Source organism: Accipiter gentilis, chromosome 9 (assembly GCF_929443795.1).
Source record: "Accipiter gentilis chromosome 9, bAccGen1.1, whole genome shotgun sequence".
Classification (NCBI taxonomy): Eukaryota; Metazoa; Chordata; class Aves; order Accipitriformes; family Accipitridae; genus Astur; species Astur gentilis.
Window position 1 is genome coordinate 6,514,396 of NC_064888.1, and position 22,540 is coordinate 6,536,935.

The 22,540-nt window shown below is 40.8% G+C and overlaps 1 protein-coding gene across 8 annotated transcripts in view; it reads left to right on the forward strand.

Moving 5' to 3' along the window:
• The window catches only part of PCDH15 (protocadherin related 15), an 858,619-nt gene that overhangs the window by 335,440 nt on the left and 500,639 nt on the right, over window positions 1-22,540 (forward strand). For all 8 annotated transcript variants that reach the window (XM_049810552.1, XM_049810540.1, XM_049810547.1 and 5 more), the window contains one exon: window positions 21,148-21,209. The gene's annotated coding sequence lies outside the window, so the exon portion shown is untranslated. The remainder of the gene's footprint in view (window positions 1-21,147; window positions 21,210-22,540) is intronic.

Consider the following 22,540-nt stretch of genomic DNA (forward strand, 5'->3'; position numbering starts at 1 on the left):
CTCTGGATGGGTGGGTTTTTTCATTTACCACTTTGTCCACTGCACTTCCTGAAAGCTACATAATTATTTCCTTATATTCCTTATCTTTTAGTTTTCTGTTCTTAAAATTAGTAACAATGTTTTAAGATGTCTGTCTAGACTTACCTGCTGGGAATAATGCTTACATGATACACTTGTGACTGAAGGTCTTGCCTTTGAAATATTAACTCAGAAAATGTTGTGGGGAAGGGATAGAAAATCTTTCCATAGGGGACGCTTTTGGAATGATGGCTGCTGCATGCTCCACGGCACTAAGAATTTAATCGTCGATTTGAATCGCAAGATGGAAATTGGCTCAGCAGCTCTGCTGTACCACAGGGAAAAAATGGTTGGTTTTGTTGAAAATACACATACAATGACCAGAGTTACCTCTCTTCAAGTCATGTTTTCACTTGTAAATTTCTAGATGGGACTTCAAACAAACAGAAGGTGGAGATATGTCAGGTTCCTTTTCCCTCACAAGTTGCACTGAACTCTCAGATGGTGATGTAAATGTCAATGAAAAAAATATTTTCTTTCCTATGAAAAATACAGATAAAGTATGAACAAAGTAGCACAGTGCTATCAGATTAAAAGCTTAATGAACAGTATTAAACAGTTGTTCTAAAATGACATGAACTAGTTCTTGCCAAAGCAATTATTATGGCAGTACTGCCATTCCACTTCTAAATGCTCCACTATTCGTTTAATATTGCTATTGAAGTCATAAGGTGTAAAATCATCCTGGAATACTAAACGACCGGTCTCCTTTCTGTTGGGAGTTTTTGTTGTTGAGTCTGTGTGATTTATTTGAGGATGAGTAAAGGATAGGTAAGCTCTCGGTTTTGTTAGTTTTGTAGCAACTGCATATATTACTTTTCTGTTTTTACCTCTGGTCACCAGAAGTCTACTAGCAAAAACTCTTAACGTTTATTTCAGTATGGGGGATAATGCACTCTGACTGGTGAATACTAATGTATATCCAAAAAGAACACAAAAGAAATCGTGAAAAGTACGTGCAAATCGAGTTATTTCAACACGGTGCAATGTCTTAGGGCAGGTTTTGAACAAAGAGTAATCAAGAACATCATCGTAAGTGAAAAGTGGGATAAAATGCAAAATTCTGATCAGAAGGTGATTTTGTCCGACTAACGTAATGTTTCTTTTTGCTGAGATAGTGAATATCTTGGACTACAGTAATGCAGTGGGCTTAAGCTATCTCGATCTATAGGAAGCATTCATTCAGTACAGTTCCCAAAGGAAATTATTATTTAAAGTGGAGATGGTGCAGATTAATACAGGAATTATAAGAAGCTGTCTTAGGCAGATAAGGAGCTGGAAAAAGAGGGGACTGTGACAGGATGTACTGAGAGGTGAGTTACCAGGTTGCAGGGGAGTTATTAGAAGTATTCATAAGGGGCAGGTCTTGTGACCAGTCTTCTGTAACTTCCTTTAGTAACCTTGGCACAAGGTCTTTGATACAGTTTTTAAACTCCTGTAATGCTGTGAAGGACAGAAGTATTATACGGAAGAATTTTGTTGACTTTGTGGATTAGTATAACAAAGATAGGCTAACATTTAATAATAATAAGCACGCTGCCATTCTGTTAGGGCCTAATGGGGGGGGGGGGGGGGGGTTGCTATAAACAAGTTTCAGCATATGGAAATTCAACTTTTTTAAAAAAAATGTGTTTGGTTGTAGCACATAGCTGAAGCTTTCATAATCTACATAATTTTCATGAGCACCTGCTTACCAGAGTTGCAATTTACTCTAAATAGTTTAGAGCCTAGGTGTTCAAACTCTATAAATTCTGATAAGATAAAATCTTAGATTTCAAATACCAAGTTCCAAACCTTATTCTATAACATTTGAAGTGGCTGCAGGTGTGAACCCTAACCTTGCATTAGGAGTAGGAAGTTGCCAGACTACCAAGACGTAGGTTACTGTAGCAGCTGAGGACCTGATCTTCATATAACCAGCCCATCTGCCTCCTCCACTCCAAAAATCCCCAAACAAACCAAAAACCTGGAAACAAGCCAGTGCAGATCTCAGGCACTAAGTGAGCAGTCATGTTACTCTGAGGTAAGAAACCTCATCTAGGATAGGTTTAGCTGTAGCAGAAGCTCGGCCACAGATGCAAAGCTGGAGGCAGAGCAATAACCATAATGAAGCAAGGGGAGGCCCAGGAGCAGCTGGTGGATAAAACTACAGTTTTGGCTACGGGAGGGAGTGGTGCAGCAAGATGCTTACTAGGGGTCAGACCAACCCGGTACAAAGGCAAACTAATGCAATTAGTTCTCATCCCATCTCACGGAAGAATTACAGTCAGAGCCAGCCCATGATGTGGGGGTCCAGCTTACTTCAGTGTGTGTCAAAATATATTGAGCATCTGCCTTACACAGCACTGGCAGCTGTGTGCTGACTAGGAGGAGAGCTCAGTGTCCTCAAGGTCAGCTTCTTGGAGGAATTCAGGAACACTGAAAGGTTCACTGACGTGCTACCTTCAGGGTCATCTCTCAACAATCCTCTGTCTAGTTGAGGAACCCTGAAACTACTGAGAAAGAGGAAAAAGAGGGGGCGTTTTAGCACAATCCCACCTCCAGAGTAGCAGCCCCAGAGTCATGCCAAAATGACATCACGGTGGTAAGAAGGAGCAAATGAACCCAAATATGGGCTCTCCCCAGTGAAATACGGGTATGCTGTAGTCTATGGCTAGCCCTCTGAGGATTAGTGATTAAAGCCAAAAGGATGAGAAAGCGGTACTTTGTTACTGTACACATAAGAATCTGCACTTCCATCAGATAAAAGGAATGCTCTACAGATCAACAGAAAATTGGTCAAAAGATAGGAAACAGAAGGTAGGACTAACTGATGAGTTTTGTAAGTGAGAGGATGACAGCAGTAGGGTCTCAAAAGAATCTGTGCTTAAACCTGTGATACTCAACTGATAAATGAACTGAAAGAGATGACAGTGTGCTGATGATGCTTTTATTCAGAGCACTGAAGATGAGTGCTGACTGTGAAAAACTGCAGAAGGATTGTGCAAAACAAAGGAGGCAGTGGCAGGTGAAATTCACTGGAGGTGGATACAAAGGGAAGAAGCCAAGAATCCCACACACGAGGTGATGAAGGCTGAGCTGACCGTTGCCACTCACTGACCAAAATGTTGGGCATAGCCAGAGCTGTGAAATAGAAAAAATGCTTCTCTGAGAATGTTAAGTTTAGTTTTGAAAATGTTTAGTGTCAGTAGGGGTTATAAAAGCGAGTAGTGTAACAGGAAAGATACCAAAAATATCCTGAAAATGTCACATTGCTACTGTGTAAGCCTATGTTTCTCTTGCATCTTGAGTAGTGGTCAGTTCTGTTCCTCCATCTCACAAAGGTATAGCAGGGGCTAGGGAAGTTTGAAGGATGGAAAGCATGACACAGATTCTTCCAAGGAACAATTAAATGGCATAGCATTCCTTGGCATGGGAAAGAGACGGAGGTCTGAACAGCTCCCCAGGGGCTGCTGAGAGTGAGCAGGGACCCGCCAATCATTCTCATTTCCAAGGTCAGAGGCAGGGAGTGAAATTAGAGGGTGGTGAGTGCATAGCACATACAAGGGAGGGGTCTCCTTAGTGGGTGGTGGTTATTGCAGGGTCCCCATTATGGTGGGAGATGAGTGCTAGCCTTTCGCATAGGTGCAGACAGCAACAGGACAGAGTTACAGAAGGAAAGCATAACAGGGCCTGAAAAATATAAAGACTTTTTGTTCAGGAAGTGAGTGAACTGCAAGTGTTTGGGGGTCAGGTTGGAGTTTTGGGACGTGGGATGGATAGCTCTGCTCTTTTTTAGCGGCTGCTGCTGTCAGGGAGAGACTGCTGGGCTTGAAGGACCCTCCTGTAAAGGGCTGTTCATAAGTTGTTATGGAGCTTAAAATGAGAGGACCAAAGAGCCACTATTGATGGAGCTACTAAAAAAACCCAAACTGCTGAAAGGGATTTCAGGCTGTGCCTAGCAAGTAGGAACAGGGAAGTGTTTGCCTAGTTGTGCAAGGCTCATTTCAACTATCGTATGTGTTTTGTTTACTTGTCATCAGAAGATCTATTTAAACTTGGAGAGTTGTAGAGAAGGTTGAGCAATTACATGGTGTACCTCCTTACCTCCTTGTTACGGGACTGATGTGGATTTGCTTGCTTTTGTCGCAAAATAAAGAGATGTTTACTTTTTAAAAGTACATTGAGGGTTCAAATATGAGTGAGGCAATAGAACATAATAATATGGATAGAAAATCAAGTGGACTTAAGTGTGTCTTGAGTATGTTTAGACTGGAAATTAGAAAAAGATATGTTAACCAGAGAGATGAGTGAAATTCTAGAAGGGCTTTCCAAACACAGCTGGGACACAAAACCACTGGGTTTTTTCAAGATGAAATTTATGGGAGGGATGAGATTGCGGAGTGGAAGCACACCTGCAGTTCTCGGTAACAGCTTGCAATAGCAGGAGCTGGGTGCCCTATTTGTGGGTGTCCCCAAGCTTTGAAGGAAACAGACTTGAACTATCTGTCAGTTGTATTTACCATTGTAAAGCAATACTGTATTTGATTATTCCTCTGCCTTGGGACTTCACAAGTCACCTCAGGAGTCCAGGAGGACCTTTTCGCTTGATGTTTACTTGATTTCTAGGATGTTTCCCTTCCTCCAACACAGTTGGACTGGTCTTGTAGGGTCTTAGGGGTGCTTTCATGTAACATATTCCGCCACCTCAGAGTGCTACGCCAGTTGTACCCTCCCCTTACCGCCTCCACTTTTCCTGTCATATACTATGATTTTTGAGACTTTTCAGCTCATCTCCTAAAGATCATAATTTGATAAACGTGTGTGTTTTAGGAGAACATTACTTTATGGCATGCAGTAAGTGGAGAGGGCAGACTATGATATCCTGCAGGATACTTTGCTCTTCACATTCATTATATGATTGCTTGCCGTTAGTGGGGATCGGTGACCCAGGTTGTCCTTTCCAAGCCTGCGTTCTGGTGCACACACTGAATTCAATACCTGGATTCAAAACCTATGCGCTTAGCATTTTTCTGAAAGTAGTTAAAGAGCTGTCTTCCCTCAGAGGATAAACCTCTTGCATCTGCGCTTCCACTCCTGCCAACTCAGGAAGCACACAACTGGCTTTGGAGTGCACAGGCACACGTGAGATGGCAACGCAGAAGCTGAACTGTAATGCCAGCAGTAAATCTGGTGCTACCTTAACAAGGACAACAGAAAGAATTATGCATAGAGTTCCGTGCATAATTCATCAGCTATGTATAGATTACCGTGGCTCTTCAGAGCTACTGTTTAAACATAGAAATTAAAAATGTGGAATGTAAGACCTACTTGGAACATACCTGCACTTGCTGTCATCTCCTATGGCAAACCATAATAATAGTAAAGATGCAGCATACTAATAGTAAAGCTATAGTAAAGATATTCAGCGCTGGGCACCAAATCTTCAGGCTTGTACTTGTAGAAACCCATGGTGCCATATTTTTACTGATACGGTTAGCAGTGGAGACTAGAGATAAATTACTATTGCTTATCCACAGTCTGCTTATACCTTCGTGTTGCTCTGTGGACGTCCCTAGAATCCTAGAATCCTTTTAACGATCTAGGTGGATCGTGACACTTGGATGCAGCAGGCTGAATTTATGTTCGTGACACAATAATGTTAAGTATGTTAGGATCTAAAATATTTGGAGCCATATTCAGCATAGATGCTAGAAGTCTCAAAGTACATTCTGCCACTTTAAAGCATCTTAATTGTATAAATAATCTCGTGGAGACCTCTAACTCTAGTAAAAGCATTGAAAGAATAAAAAAGATTAAAAGAAGGTTATGAATATGAGACCCCTAGTCATCTGAACTAACACATTTTCAGAGACTTGGTTTTTATAACAGATTTAGAGCAGTGGAAAGTATTTCCCTATCCTGAGGTCTGTCATTGCAAATACAGTGTTAACGTTTTTGTCAGGACTGAAAACGTCATGAGGACTTGAAACTTTTTTTTTTTTTTTTTTTTTTACAGTGAAAGGAAGCTGTAATATTATGAATTGATTCTGGGGATTTTAAAAACAAACAGAAAACTGTACACATATAATAAAATGAAAAATTGTGTCACTGTTAGCTTACATATAATAGGACCCTAAAGGACAGATGTTCTGAGGGAACAGATATCCATTAGAACATGATTGAAGGGAGAGATTTTGAAAAGTAGCCAGAACCTACAGATGGAAACTTTAAATAAATAAATAACAATCAACTTATAAGTAGCCAATATAAATAATGCAGGGAATGCATAATATGTTCTCGATTGTTCAAAACAGCAAACAAACATGCTTCTGCATTCTGAACAATTTGCAGCTTTGCAATGAGGTTAGCTGAAAGGGAATCAGAGCCAGCCTGCCTCCTGGGTATTTGCAAAAGTAATGTCAGGACTCCAGTAAAAAGCAAAGGCTTTCATTTGCAGAATTTGGGTTTTGAGCAGTGTTTTTTTCCTCTCTGGTACTGTAACAAGCATTAATTTGGGGATGCTCCATCCTAGATTAATCCTTTAGCCTATTTTGAACAGAAATAAAGGAGAAAAGAGAGGGAGGGCATGTAGAAGGACATTGCATGTATGAGTGTATGAAGTGATAAAAGATGGGTAAAAAGTCATCCTAGAAACACCTTCAGCTACAGAATAGCACTAACTTTAGGCTTTTTACCAAATCATCCTGAAGATACGTATTTTCTGTTCTGTTATCTGTGTAATGCCCAGGCTGCTGGGCATGTACAGCACTAGCCTGGCGGTCCACTATTTTCAGCCAAAGACATTGTTTCTTAACTAAGGAAGTTTCATTGGCAGAGTAACGTAAACAAAGACAGAGTTTGCTTTTGAGAGTGGCCCCTACAAGGTACTGCTGAGTCACAGGTAACATCAGCAGAGAACAGGGCGAGTGCTTTGCTAAGAAAAGTCACGCATCAAAATAGTTTTGGGGTTTGTTCATCTTAAGAAACCAGCAGCAAAACTCAAGAGTATATTCATGTCAAAGGAACAACCAAAACAGTTTTCCCTTAGAAAGAAAACACACTAGCAGCTAGAGTTGATTTAATTGTGCTGATTGTGAAATAGAAAACTGTGAACACATTAGCAGAAGCTCAGTGTGTTAAAATTGCCTGCTCTTCTGCTATATGAAGAGAAAGAATTTAGCATTGGACACCAAGGAGCAGAAGCCTTGTGTGAGGACAGACAAAAGTGTGTTTCTCCCAGCAAACACAACTACCCTTCTTTTGAATACGAATGCAACTTCCCAGTCTTTGTGTAGCATTTTCCCACAAAAGATGATTTTCAAACGGTTATCAAAGCGAAATTATAAAATATTCCAGTAGCAGAAAAATGGTCTACCTGTCTCTAATCATGTTGCTTTCAGAGCTGTCCATCTCTTAATTTTAGATCAGGGGCATGCCTGTTGCCACCATTAGCTGTAAATCTAGTCCTGTAGCCCCTTGCACATGAAATCCTAAAAGCATTCCTGCACTAGCAGCATTTCCCATTAGCAAAAGCTGGCATCCCCAAACTTCACCAGCTTAACCCCTAACCCAGGAGCACCTTGTGGGTTCGCTAACAAATGTAATCTGCAAATTGCAATCTACAAATGTAATCTGAATTCCTGAACCCTAATTCTTGTCTTTCAGCTGCCATGCTCTGAAGCAGTAGCCCTACAGCAGCCCGCGTGGCCTTTGCTGTCCCAGTGACCATGGGGCACATCCTACCTTATTCCGAGTACTTACTTGTAGCCTGACCAAGGCCTTAAAATGTACCCAGGCGATGCTAACCTTAACGGTGCTTCCAACTCCAGCCACAATTTAACTTGGTGACTTCTTTCAGCTCTCTTCCTATATGTGGTCAGGTAGGCTACCTTCATAGGAGATTCCTTCCCTGATTATAATCTTTCCCTTTTTTATAAACAGTATATTTATCGGAAGGCATAAAAGTCATTTGCATAGTAGCATTATGGTATTTCCGTACTATTTTCCATGCTTTTAATACCTTGCTTGCTTTTTTGCATCACAGCTGTGCAGTTATACATTACCACAAAAAAATCTATATATGTTAATTTTCAGCTCTCACATATTATTCCCGGGGTAAAGTACTGAAATTGGAGAAACTGATTTAGCAATCCATGTTTTTAAATAAACATTTACTGATAAACCATCTGATAGGGTTTAGATGCAAGAGTGACGTTGCTGGCAAAAGTATGTCATAAACCAAAGAATTCATATTCATTAACAGAGAAGGGAGTAGACTTTGCATTTCCATATGCTAAAAAACAGTGCAAAATTAAAAGAAATTATTTTAAACAGCATGCAGCTCATTTGTAAAACCTCCTATCTAGTGAATTTGTCTGGCTTTTTAAAAAAAGGTTTCTATATTACTGTGAAAAAAATTACCATGTATAATTAAACTAACTTGATTTTAGAAAAGGCTATGCCTTTTTGTTTTCTAGTTCCTGACACTTTGGCTGGTCTGGGAATCAGTTTTGCCACCATGTCCCATGCTACTAGGTGCTCTCAAGCACATTCTTGCTCTCTTTTATAAGGAACGCTTTAGCAAATTACAGAATGGGAGTACCACGTAACTCTCCGTTTTTTGTTTTGTTTTGTTTTGAACACAATACCTACCACCACAAGATTTCAGCATTCTTTATGGCAAACCTTGCTATACTTAAGCTTTTTTATGTGAGTGGAGCAGGTTGTCGAGGCCTTCCTTTGTGCTGCCCACAGATTACATTAGTAGCCAGACTGGTATGTTCAAGACAGCTTAGGGGCAAGCCTGTCCTTTGTTACAACAATAATGGCTTTATTCTTCAGAAGCTAAGAATATTTTTCTTAATTTTGCAGCAGTGGCTGCACTGCTACTCTTTCTTTACTCAAGCGGTGGTTCTTGCATATTAAAAATGTTTTGTTAGTGCAGTGCTGTCATCTTACTGTTGACGGATCTACTTGCATCTGTCTTTCCAACTAACCATGGAGCTTGACTTCTCCCGCCACAAATTTAGCTTATTTTCACAGCGATCTTGGACATTTTCTGTACTAAAACAATGCCATAAGGAACAAAACGTTGGTTACATTGTTGATCAAATAGCATCACAGTGGGAGCCAGCCAGCCAGCAGCACCAGCAGTTAAAAGTTTATTAGACATCTCTTCTTAAACAGTTTATATTCTTATACATGATATTATGAGTTTTCTAATAGGCCACATATCTTGTTTATGCATTTCACACTCATTCATGTACACCAATAGTTATGCTACAAACACATGCTTTCGCACATAAATAGGATCATTATTTGGAGCTACTGCAGTTTCCAGATATTCTCAGTTAAGCAACGGCAGGACTAATTTGAATAGTCAAACTGGAAGCCTCACACTTTCATTAGCCTTTCATCAGTACTGTTCAGGTTCTGTTCAGAATCTGAACTAATATAAGGTTCCTCTGATAACCAGTATCTTTCCTGCTACTTGTGCTGTGTACTTTTACAGACAGGTAGCCCCAACCTACATTTTATGGTTGCCTTTGCCATAATTATAAAACATCCCTTGGGGAAGTAGTTAGTAGGGTTTCCAAGAAGAGAAGTGAGACAGAGAAATATTAAGCAAAGTATGTTTTTAAGGTTATTTAAAATTGGTGGCAAATAGGTGCCAGAAACAGAAATTCCTACGTGGAAGTCAGAGTCCATCTTGGTGGATTTTGCAGTTTTGTCTTCTCCAAGAAGAGTTGGCAGCCAAATCTGGGCTCGCTGCCTGAGACACTGGCTGCTTGAATAAATGGGCACTCCTCCTTTTAGTATGATGCTATTACATTACTGAGTTTATTCTCTGTATATATTTCTGTCTGCACTTTAACAAAATTAATTCTTTTGAATGTTTTTATTTAATTTAGTCTGAGGCACTGACTTTTCTTGGTTGAAATCTTCAATGATTATTTCTGTGGATAGTGAGAAAGTCCTCCCTAACTTAAGAGCGAAATATTTCCACAGTGAGAATAAATAACACAAACACTGACCTTTCAGTCCCAAGGAGAGTGTCTGGTTAAGAACTTTACAGCTTTTTGCCTCAGTGCAGATTGACATTTGCAAGGTTGATAAGTTGGTTATTTGGATGTAAATCAACATGGAAGGAAAAACCATCTCAATAGTTATGATAGCCGAGTCCACTTTTTCTGTTTAATAAAACATAATGGATAATACATCACAGAAATTCACCATCAATAATTTAGATGATGACTACTGTTATGTATCAGTGTGGAGGTCTAGAAAGGGAAGGAGAGTTAAAATATTGAAAAATCTGCTATATTTAGTAAAGAGAAAAATATGTCTATCAGGGAGTTTGCCAACTATGCCTTAAAGCATCTTTGCAACCAACTGTGTTGATAGTCAGTATTTTAGGGATTAGAAGCAGGCCTTTGAATATGAGTCATCATGAATTCTAATCAAGATGGGCTTATATCTGATACAGAAAATTGAGAAAAATTAAGTTGTTTTTTTTGCATTACCACTGCCCTTTGAAGAGCCTGCATCGTTTCATACGCTTTTCTGATAGCCAGAAAGATCAGCAGTTTGCTCTGACCAGCCACAGCAACAAGCAAACTGCCTGCACTCCTTGTTCTTAGTTTAGCCTAAGCTGCTTTCAAGTCTTCCACGAATCCTTAGAATCCTTCTTGGCATAACCAGGATCACTGGTGCACACCTATCATGGCTTCAATTTAACGTTAGTTTTAACCTAGGAGCAGGGTGGCTGAGGATCCAGAGAAATTTGCAAGGAGCTTTTGCACATGGGCACAGCACAACTCCTAGAGGAAAACGGCAAAGTCTTATATGACATTGACATGAGGGGAGGAGCACAAGATCCCAACCTTCCTGACACTGTTGGTTCCCTGAGATTTGAACAGGTGTGTCATTTGTATCGAGACACTCAACAGCACTGGCTTAGGCTTTGTTACTGAAAATGCCAACGTGTAAGAGTGACGCTTAAAACTTCACAGTCACTGAAAGAGCCTTCAGCACCAAGACTTACAGTGCCATTAGGAGAATCACAGATCTGACTGGTTCAGTTCACGAGGCTGATGTGTTATGGCAATGTGGCCCTACTGGACAACCTTGTACTGTATTATTCTCCATCTTGCCATTAGTAGATCTTTTTTTTTGGAGATATGGGCAGGTTGTTACGCCCACCATTGCTGTTCTGGGCAGATAAAACTGTTGATTTAGAAGCTTCCCAGCTTATTCTATGCTTCTGATACTCAAGGACCAGTGACTAATTCAGAGTGAGTGTTTCATTAAACGTGACTGTTTATAAAATCATACTGGCTGTGTAAGAGCCACCGCTGCTGAATTCTTCATGGTCACTGCAAACCCTGGTTTTGCAGCCACAGTTTGCCTTCATTGATCTGTTTGACAAACTTTTAATGCTTATATGGATAGGGCTCAGAAAACACATTCATGGTACTGTTACTACGTGTTCTTAAGCACATACAGACTGGTCTGTACTGGAAGTTGTTGCCAATCAAGCTGGAGCTGAGACTGGCCATACTGGTTTTCTTGCATCCCAGAAGATTTTGAACATGCTATTTCCGGAATTGTATATATTGAAAGATAGGAGTGCTAGCCTTTCATCTTTCTTGGCAATGCAGAGTGTTGCTTGAACAAGGCAGCAGATTTGACGTTATGATTGATAACCCTTTTGCCATGCTCTGCTTATGGATTGTATGTGTGAGAACATTGCCCTTGGCGACTTTGCTGCCTCTACATCTGCAGGAGTTAGCAGTAATGGCCTGGCCCGCAACACAAACTTTTCATGGATGAAGCCTTCAGACTCGGCTCCCTCTTCAGACTCTTTCTGAGCGTCCTCTTGGAGTGGTTTCATGTTATTTGCTGCAGCATGATGATGTGAGTTCTGGGCTTTGTCCCTTCGCAAAGTGACTGATGCCACGCTCTGGCAAGGCCACCTCGTATGTCCTTCCGTAAGGACATTTATTGAGGAGATCATACCCTAAATGAATTCCAAAGGTATCCCTGAACACTTACCGGGACTGATCCATTATTTACTAGCCCTTGTCTTGAAACTACTATTAATGACAGAAAAGAAGCGGTGTCAGCCCTCCTGGGACATTCCCACACTTTTATTTATCCAGTCTGTCCCCTGTCCCCACCTCAACCCTGGAACTTTTTATTAAATTTGTAGAAAAAGAGCCTTGCAGATTACATGTATATTCATCTGCTTTAAAATTACTGGCAAGCCTCCGTCCTAAATATCACGGCAAAGCCAACACTATCTCCTTCAGTCTCTGAGACCTGCAAGTCAGCAGAGTGAAACAGCCCACTGCCTTTTATTAGATGTTATCCACTTGACAGCCAAGTCAAATGCCAAGCTTGGGAGAGCAGTAATTCTGTTCTTGACTGAGTAATACACTGAATGTGTCGTTCCTGTCCTCCAGAGAAGCGTGTGACCCCTCCAGGGAGGTCCATCTTAAAATAAGAGGTACCTCCTTGGAGGTCACTGGTTTTTTAGGGTAATGTTGGCAGTGTCTGACACACCCCACCCACCCCCCCTCTGTTTCATTTTCCAGAGTCTTGAGCAATATGGCTTAGGAACTGGGGAATAAATGAGAGTCCCTATCTATGCTATCCCCAGAAAGACAGTAGATGTATAGTTGCTATGAAGGCATCTCATCAAGAAAGTAAAGAGAAAGCTGATTTTACAACAGTGATTTTATCACTACGGTTTGTGGAAAAAAAATAGCCTTGAAGCAAGTTAACGTACTTAATTACCTCACTGTGGTTTTAAGAGTTGCTGCCCTAAACACTTTTCTCCACTTTGAGTTAGGTCGTCTTTAGTATATGCAGTAATTAATAGCCTTAAAGCATGAAGAGACTCACTTCCTAGTCCACCCTGATGTATGGGGACAGTGCATGCCTGCCTTCTCCTCATGCTAAGCTTTTTGAACTTGAGTTGAAAGCTTCATCCTTCTACTGTGCAGCAATTCGGTGACACCTCCTTCATCCTTTGTGCAGAAAACAGTGCTATGGAGTGAGAGAGTATTTTCTCCTCCTGTGCTGCATGGAGGATGGACAAACACACAGCCTTTAAAAGCAAGCAGAGCTCAGACAATTACATTGAGATTACAGGAAGATAAGCACAAACGCTTGCTTCAGCTACTAAACTTCGGTGGGCTGAAATAAAATATATCTGAACTGTGCTTTTGCGGTGCAAACTATATCAAAGCCCCTGAAGTTGCTGCTTCCTTATTTTCTATGAACAAGTCATTTTTACTACACCAATGTATTACTTTGCAAGCAGAAACTAGTGTATCTGGCACTAGGTTGCCTTCGAATTTTAAACACATCACAGCCTTTAATGATCAGGTTGTGATATCAGGCTTCCCAATTAGAGCACTGTCAAAGGTACATCTTTAGTATGGTCCAAACAGCCTTCAGAGGTGAATCAGAGGGTACAGCCATCACAGAGCTGCAAATGTGTGAGATGCATTATGTTCAGGAATTTGCTTGTTCTCCTGGTGATAACTTCCGTGTAAACTCTTTTTTTTTTTTTACTCTAAGTAAAATTTGAAAACAAGATATTTTTTTTTAACACCATCATTTTTTTGCTTAAATGTACAATCCATGTTATAATGGGTAATACTGTCTTTAAAATATTAGCTTATTAGTTTTTAAATTAAATTTCACTGTCATGTAGATAAAGAGTTTGACGTCCAAACATGTGCCAAGAGTTAGCCATTTTTTTCATGAAGTTAAAATTTCCACTTTTCTTTTTGGTAGTTTCGTAGTTACTATCGGGATCAATGGAAGATTTCTTAAAGGGCCCTGAAGTCTACTGACAGTGAGTCTATGCAGTGAGAAAAAAAAATTATCTTCTGCCTTTGAATAAGTAAATAAACAAACACAACTAAATGGCAAAAGGTAACACTGAAACTGCTTTAAGGATAACATTGAACACGAGACAAAGACATAACGTGCTGAAGTAGGGTTAGTTAATTTCCATATTTGTAGCTTTATAACTAAAATGAAACTATATTAATTCATTTTCCATCCATATGGAAGTTCCTCAAAGTCTTTCACTTTGCACGTTAATAGTGTAGTAGAAGGGGAGGTTTGCCAACAGCCTTGCAGCAAAGGGCATCGCTGTCAAACTCGAGCCAAGAGCCTGAGAGACTTGGTTGAGCAGAAGCGGGGCTATAAATGTCTGCAGCTGAGAGCAGCTCAGGGGGAGGGGGTTCCTTCTGCTCTTCCCTTGGCCTCTCAGGCTTGTGAGTGTCCGCTGGACTGCTCTGTGCTCTGGCTGCAAGGAGGCAGAGGTTGCTGAATATGCAGGAGAAAGATGAGGAATGGATATTACGGGTGAATGACTTACTAGGAAGTTCGTTTGTGAAGAACGTGAGATAGAAGGGTGTGTACTGGTCAAGTGGTGAGAGGAAGGTCCTTGCGATGAGAGAAGTCAGGTCCTGCTCTGTAATCATTGTGAATCAGACTGTTTCCTCACTTTACATTAGATTGCAGCTGTGTTACGAGGTTACAGACACATCAGATATCAGGTACTAGTCGTACAAAGTTAATCTAAAAGACCTTGGGGTTTCTAAGGATCATATAACGTCCACTGAATGTAGACCCATGGAGTAACTCCACTCTACAAGCTCAGCTTCAGAAGTGAAAAACTGCTCAAGGTGTGAAAGCAATTGATCTAGTTGTCCATGAACTGTGCTTTCATGATTTCAGAGCATCTCCTAAGCCATCTGCACCTAATCATTGTAAGAATATTTTCACGGTGTGAATTGTGATTGTCAATGGGAAACACTGATGTGAAAGAACTTAAGCCACCTGCTTAAAATGTGTAACTGCATGCTGTCGTAAGCGGCTTCTTAGAACTGCGTTGCATACCTTCCTCTAGGATTGGAGCCAGGATTCAGCTAGGCGATTAAAGAGAAATAAGTTATCAAAAAAAAAAATATGCCAGAAGAAAGATCTCCAATGTCTCATCTTCATTTTTTTTCCCCAAAGAAGCACATAATAGCAACCATTCCAACACAAAGACAAATTGAATAGGCATATCCTTAATTGAACATCTTATTCAACGTGTTCCTCTGTCCTTTTTTCTTTCAGATTTCTCAGGAGCTTTTGAAGTGTTCAAAGGTGAACTAGACCAAAACAAAACATGGACAGAAAACATTTAAAAAAATACAATAGGTAAAGATATCATTGCTGTTTAAGGTGACAAAGAGCAATTGGAAAATTTTATTTTCCATGCTTCTGCTAGCCCTATTGGAAGGCTCTGCTGTGATATATAGCACTGGGTTTAGGATAAACCATAATTTTATCTGAACAGATATAACTGATCTGCACCAATTAGAGTTTTTTCTTACACACTTGGGGTAAGGGCAGGATTGCTACTCAGTTGAACCAAGATAAAACCTCATAGGCATAAAAGTGGTCAACCTCTCTGGGATATAGATTGCTGGTTCCTAACTTTTTTTGGAGCCAGCAATGCTGCTGTCATCTTCTTAACTCTTCTACTCGCTTCTTGCCTCTTTGCCATCTTCCTGATCATCTCTTACTTCCCTGCCATCAGCTTCAGCAGGAGCTCTGAGAAAACCTATACTTTAGATGATGACTGTTGAAAGGGGGAGACATTGAAAAGGAAAGTAAATTAGCTCTTTTAGAGTTTAAAATAAATTAATTTACTGTTGTATACTTACATTTTCTCAGTTTCACCTAAATCAAGAGGTATTTTATGTATTGAGTAAAACCAACCTAGCAGAATTGAGTTAATCATAATTGCAGCGTGAGCGCGATTTGTATTTCTTGCTCCCTTTTTTACACACAGGTGTAAATTTTGGTCAGTGTCACTGTTTTATTTAGAAAACTGCACCAGCAGGGTTGGGCTTTCTTGCCTTTAGCCAGGATGTTTCAAGTGAATGTCCTGCTTCTTTGGGAAGGTCTGAAAGCCAGCTGTGTGGTTAGGCTGTATCTCCCATGCCTGGGAAGGTCAGTAGGAGCTGCTTGCTCTTGTGGAGGCAGGGGAAACGGCAACTGTGCTTTGTGTGCCAATTTAAAAAAATAAAGCAAAACCAGAGTATAATCAGGAGCTAAAATCAAGGTATGTGTAACTAATCCCAGCTTGGACAAAACAAGAAGGTTTTTCTGTTTACTTACTTTGTTAGAAATAATGCAAATTTAATCGGAAGTGGTATTGCAGTTTTATAGCACACTGTGGGCAGACTGGGGTTTCCTGGTAATTCTGCTAGGTAAGGCCATCGCAGTTGGCTTGTTTCTCTTTTGCAGGCTCTGCTGTATTCAGGTTGCCAATCCATTTTGGTTTTCTATTCCCAATGACTTTCCTTTGCAAAGAATTCCTATTTATAACACGCTTTAGTGAATGTGATGATTGTTATTAGATCTTTCTTATTCTTGCAGTCTTTGCTCATAGCTTGTATTTTACAAATCTCTTACTATTCCTGTTGTTCTTGAATATTCTCCCCTCTGCCTGCATATGTAAGCACAGTGTCCAAAACTGGACAGATTGTCTCACTGGGAAACACCAGTCCAGAACAGAGCCAGAATTTCTTCCCATTCCTCACATACAGTATTCCAGCCAGGTTTCAGGATTACATTGCAGCGTTTGGTTGTGATCCTCTGTAGTCCCCCTAGTCTTTCTGTTCAGTGCTGCACAACTCCATCCCCAGACTTTACCTTCACATTTGACTACTTCTTACATGCAGTATGTTATACTTGTCCTTCTTCACTTGCTGTCTGGTGCACAGGGTCTCCCACATGGTTTCTGGTTCAGGAAAATATCTAACATACTACTACAAAATCAGAACAGAAATCCAAATGCAACTGAGTTAAATTCTTGTAGTTTTAAATTGTGAAATGCCTTAATTTGGGTGCCAGGTTTGTTCTCTTTGTTTCCGTTGATTTATGACAATGTTTTCTCATAATTATCCTCCATTTTCTAATTGAAGAAAAATAGACTAAGAATGAGCACTCAAAAAAAAAAAAAAAATCTCCTTGAGTGGAACTTATTTAAATATACCTCAGCACTGTTAAAGCTCTTAAGAGCCACTTCACAGTACAGGCAGCTTCTTAAAGACATTGGGCCAGTCCAGGTGCCAGTTGAAGAGAGATAGGAAATTCCATTTCTGTCTGAAACCAGGGTAAATCAGCTGGGGTGAGTCCAGAGTCAGGCAGTGATCAAATTACCTTGCTTTTCTTCTGAGGTGAATATGAGGAAGTCTTTCAAAGAACAAAGTAGGACTGATTATAACAGTGCCTGTGCGCTACATTCATAGCACTTGTGATAAGCAGGTGCTTTTTCAAAGCAATGTATGCTAATTACAGAAATGGTCTTGGAGAAAAAAAGAAAAGGAAAAAATAAGGATATTGTTCAGTAAAAATCCCACCCTTAAAGCAAATAAAAAGTGAGGAACAGCTAAGGATTATGTTGGAAGAGAAGGGAGGGGAAAAGGATGGTGAAAAAAGTTGAATATGAATCAGAAGTGCCATTGTGATGGGGAAAAAAATAAAGGCACACATAGTCCTGATGTTGCAGGTTATGCTCCATACATACAAGGACAAAGTAATTGTTCTGCTTTATGCAGAGCCAGTAGCAGCCTAGGTGGGGTCTATGTCCTGATTTGGCAGTGCATTTCAGGAAAGCTGTGAGCCAGCTGGGGGGAGTCAGAAGAGAACACTAAATCAACCAGAGGTCTAGAAAATACGCCCTGAAGTGATAACTTGATATTATTTAGTATGAATACAAAAGAAGGGAAATTTGAAATAGTCTTCCCCTAAATGAAAGGCTACTTGAAAGAAGAAGATATTTAATTCTTTTTATCTATAATGGATGGCATAAAATTAATGGGTCTAAATTGCAGTAAGGAAGGTTCATATTAGACGTTTGGGGAAACGAGGGGCATTAACAGTTCCAGTAGTGAATAAGTTGCCCGAGACCAATGTAGAACATTGCAAATGGTGGATACGCTAAAGTTAAATGTCTCTCCAAAGACTTAAACGTGGATCAGGAATGAAAGACAGGTCTGATCGTGTCTTGGAGCAGGAAATGGACTTGATGACCTGTTGAAGTTCTAAGCAACCTGATGATTGCTCTAAGATCATTAAAAGAGAAGCCTTGACCCTGCTTTTGACTTAAGATACCCAAACCAGCACTGAGCATAGGAGGGGAAAAGAGTATCTGTGTGGCTGAGAAGAAAAAAAGCTGACACTGCCAAAATTACAGTTGTAGTGGGAGGTGGGCAGAAAAAGGGACACTAACAGTCCAGTGTTTGAATAAGCTGAACTTTGCTTTATGCTTTATCCCTGCAGAGGATATCACCAGGTTACTCAGTAGTACACACAGGTATCCATACAATTGTGAATACAAATGTGCAGGGATTTTGCTTCCAACTGTAAACCACAGTGTATGAAGAGAGAAGCTCATTTTGACCCAATTAAAGTTTTAGGATGGTAGCACTGATGGTGGGGAGGGAGTGAAGCCTTCCCCTGCTCCCATTAAGTTAACTTGTATTTTCCAGTTTTTTATTTCTATTTTTTAATGAGCGTAATGGCTATGCTTACCAGAAGCTTCAAAATGTACTTGCTAATGAGAGAAAGGAAATAGATTTGGGATTTTTTTAGAAAACTTTGGATTAAATGTTTCTATTTTCAAGTGACTTACCTCACTCTCTGTATACTAACAGTAGATTCACAAAAGCCTAATTTGCCAGTGGCCTAAGTAGCCAAATTGTTTTCTGCTGCTATGCAATTTTATAGTTGTAGTGGGTTTTTTTACCAAATTTTCTGCATAACCAGATGTGCAAGAAATTTGAGGGTGAAATACCATGAAATGCAGCAAATACCTCTGAGTTTTGCCAGCTGCTACTTTTGCTCTGTAAGAGGAGCTTTGTTGCAGGGACTCCTCCCAGGTGAATAAGCCTGGGAAGGGTTGGGGAGAAGGAAGGCACTTGTGACTTGGGCATCAAACTGTCTTCCTGCAGCTCTCTAAGGAAATGACTTAGAGTAGAAAGCACGTTGCAAACACCAATAACACCTGCCAGAAATACCGACCCATGCTGAAGAAGATAAAGATCAGGATGGGGTTTATTCCTTGGGATGCTGAGCACCAGGGTCGTCTGGAAGTGCTAACTTTGGGGAGGAGGAAATATGGTTATGCACGTTGCAGTGGGAGGGCTCATGGGCTGTAGCATGTGTCTGTTGGCTTTCTAGCTGGCACCACGGAGCTCCTCACTTCGGTACTGAACTTAGTTTTTTCAATTATTTTGTTTGCCTATTTTCAGTTCTTCAGAGTTATCATCCTGATCTTCCATAACTGTAAATAATTATTTTAGCAGGTAGAAATCATTAATCGGCACATACTCACTCTTGCCAGCAGAGACTTGCCCTTTTTTCTTTCCCAGACAGTGCATTCACAAGGTAACATATATAATATGAGGGTCTGGAAGGGGCAAGGCAGACGACGCTAAGCCTGTGAGCTCACAGTACCTGCAAGCACCTATACTGATAATGTTTTGTAACAAGCCATAACTGCATCTAGGTTTGTGGTTTTGCACAAAATTGTGTCTTTGTTTGGGATATATCCTTTTATATGTGCTTCTTTGGTTAAAATGAAAACCTCTGTTGCATGAGTGCTGGAATGCATTTCAGCACAGCAGTTGGATTACTTCCAAAGGAGCAAACCATAACCAAATCGTTTCTTTAAAGAAGCCAGCTTCTCTTGGCTCGTATTCAATTACATGGTTATTTTCCAGGGGAAGAGATGGAAAAGTTACGGTTATCTCTGCTGTTTGTCTGGCTGTTTTCCTTAATCTGCTTGTAGAGGGCGCTTTAATTCTACCTAGGTGGTTGGTTTGTTCTGTTGAAGCCTGTCTGCCTAGGGTAGGGAGTTACTGGCTCACTCCTGAGCAAAAGATTTTTGTGTGCAAGCATGTAATTGAGATTATACACCAGCAGAGGCATTCTTCACTGTGCCTCTAATACGCTCCCTCCTCTTCCAGTTTGCAATAATGGTGCATCTTCACTGCAGGGAAGGGCAGGGTGCTACTCCTCCACCTCTTCATGGTTTTCAGATTTAGATGTGCTATTTCACCTCAGTAACAGTGCTGCACTTGTTCTAAGAATGCAACCTATATGTGATATAGATTACATCTGAGAGATGCTATGTCTGTAATGAGAGGGTCCGTGGGGATTCATTAGGACTACGCTGGCCTTCCTGCTCAAACAGGGTATTCAACCTGTCATCCATTTCTTATTTTTTGTGCTTGGGAGGTAGGAATTTCTCCAGCTGTTTGAAAGATGGACTTCAATTTAATCCTTTTGAAGAGCACTTCAACTGAGTGCTGCTGAAGAGCATTCCAACTGAGAAATCAGTATAAAGGCTGCATAGTAAAAGAGGAGCAACCTCCTGCCAAACGGACGTACGATCCAGTTAGTGTGAAGAGTCCAATGTAACTTATTTTAGCTTAAAAGAATAAAAATATCAATTCTGAAAGATCCTGAACTAGCAGTGCTTTCATCCTCAAAAAACATAGAGTATACTCCTTAACCATGTGCACTGTCATTCTGTGGGTGGATGCAGCTGTAGGCATCTTTACCAACTGATGAAGATGGAACAATATTTATGATCTGCCGGCGGCCATTTCCATCCAAAGTTACTACTCCAATGCCTCGCCACCCATCTGTTTCTTCTTTTTGCTCCTTTTTGAGCTAAGTTTTTGAATCACCATATATTCTTACTGTACTCTCTTGTTTGCACCTATCTTTTCTTTTCATTTTTGACTTTGCACTTTCTTGCTCTGCCTTACCGTTTCCATCTACAGAAAGGAGAAGTACACAGGTAGAGCACCATCACCAAAAGTAGATTTCTTCCTGGAGAAAAGAGGTTCCTCCAGGCCTGATCAATAGTACAATGTGCTACTGTCCCCGCCTTACTCTGACATATAGATACCTGTATAATGGATGATAGTAAAATTATGAAGTTGCATTCTGTTAAAAAAGCATGAATAACGTTTTCCCAATTTTTCATTCCTATAGGCTATCGCTCTGTGACAATGCAGCAAACTCTGCTGGAGCATGAAGAAGGCTCAGAAGTTCATGTAAGTGTGAATCTTCACAAACGTGAATTGCAAAAGCAACCATTAGCTCTCTAGCCCTTTTAAATATGAGGGAATTGGTATAACAGGAAACACTGATGGAAAAGGGATGAGAAGATTGCAGGGGTAGGAAAAAGGTAAAACTTCACAAACAAGGTTAAAAAAATGCTGCAGGTAAGAGTAAATTGTCAGGGTCTGATTTCTTGGGAGCGGTGACAATTTATAACAGCAGTGAATGACCCAGGAGTCTAGAAAAAATGATAATGCATTGCTGACTTGCTGTTCGTGGTTTCTCTGGGTTTTCGGAGGGGGTTTGCATTCAGCAAGGACCAGTGATGCACGGGGAGAGCCTGGGCAGCTCGCTGTTCCCCACCTCAGTAGCTGCAGGCCATGGGGCCTTTGAGCAGGTGTTGTGGTTTAACTCCAGCTGGCAATTAAGCACCACACAGCTGCTCGCTCACTTCCCCCTGCCGGTGGAATGGGGGAGAGAGTTATTAATAGGGAGAGAAAAAGCCACACACACAAGCAAAGCAAAACAAGGAATTCATTCCCCACTTCCCGTGGGCAGGCAGGTGTTCAGCCATCTCCAGGAAAGCAGGGCTCCGGCACGCCTAACGGTGACTTGGGAAGACCAATGCCGTCACTCCAGATGTCCCCCACTTCCTTCTTTCTTCCCCCAGCTTTATATGCTGAACATGATGTCCTAAGGTCTGGGATATGCCTTGGGTCAGTCGGGGTCAGCTGTCCCGGCTGTGTCCCCTCCCAACTCCTTGTGCCCCCCCAGCCTGCTCGCTGGTGGGGTGGGGTAAGCAGCAGAAAAGGCCTTGGCTCTGGGTAAGCGCTGCTCAGCAGTAAGGAAAAAATCCCTGGGTTATCAACACTGTTTTCAGCACAAATCCAAAATGTAGCCTCATACTAGCTCCTGTGAAGAAAATCTCTGCCCCAGCCAAAACCAGCACAGTGTAATTAGTACCCTCAGAGTACTGGCATCACATTTTAGCACACAAATTTTCAAGCATTATTTTGTTGCACTCTCAGTTCTGGTTTTTTTAGATGCATTTGCAGATCTGTTCTGCGTTCCAGAAATAAACACAGCATTATCTTAAGGTATGGACAGCTCTGCCTGTGGTAATTGCATAGCCAGCTTCAGAATTGCACAAGGTTTACAAAGCTGTAAGAAGTTGCTCAAGCATAGCTGAAATTATGTGATCGTATGGGCTGGTGCTGTATTGGTTGATGCTCTTATGTACAAGATAAGACAAAGTATACTGTATCTCCTGTAATGCTTTTGTTTGCTGTGCCTAATTTGAGTTTTATCCTAGATTTTGCATATT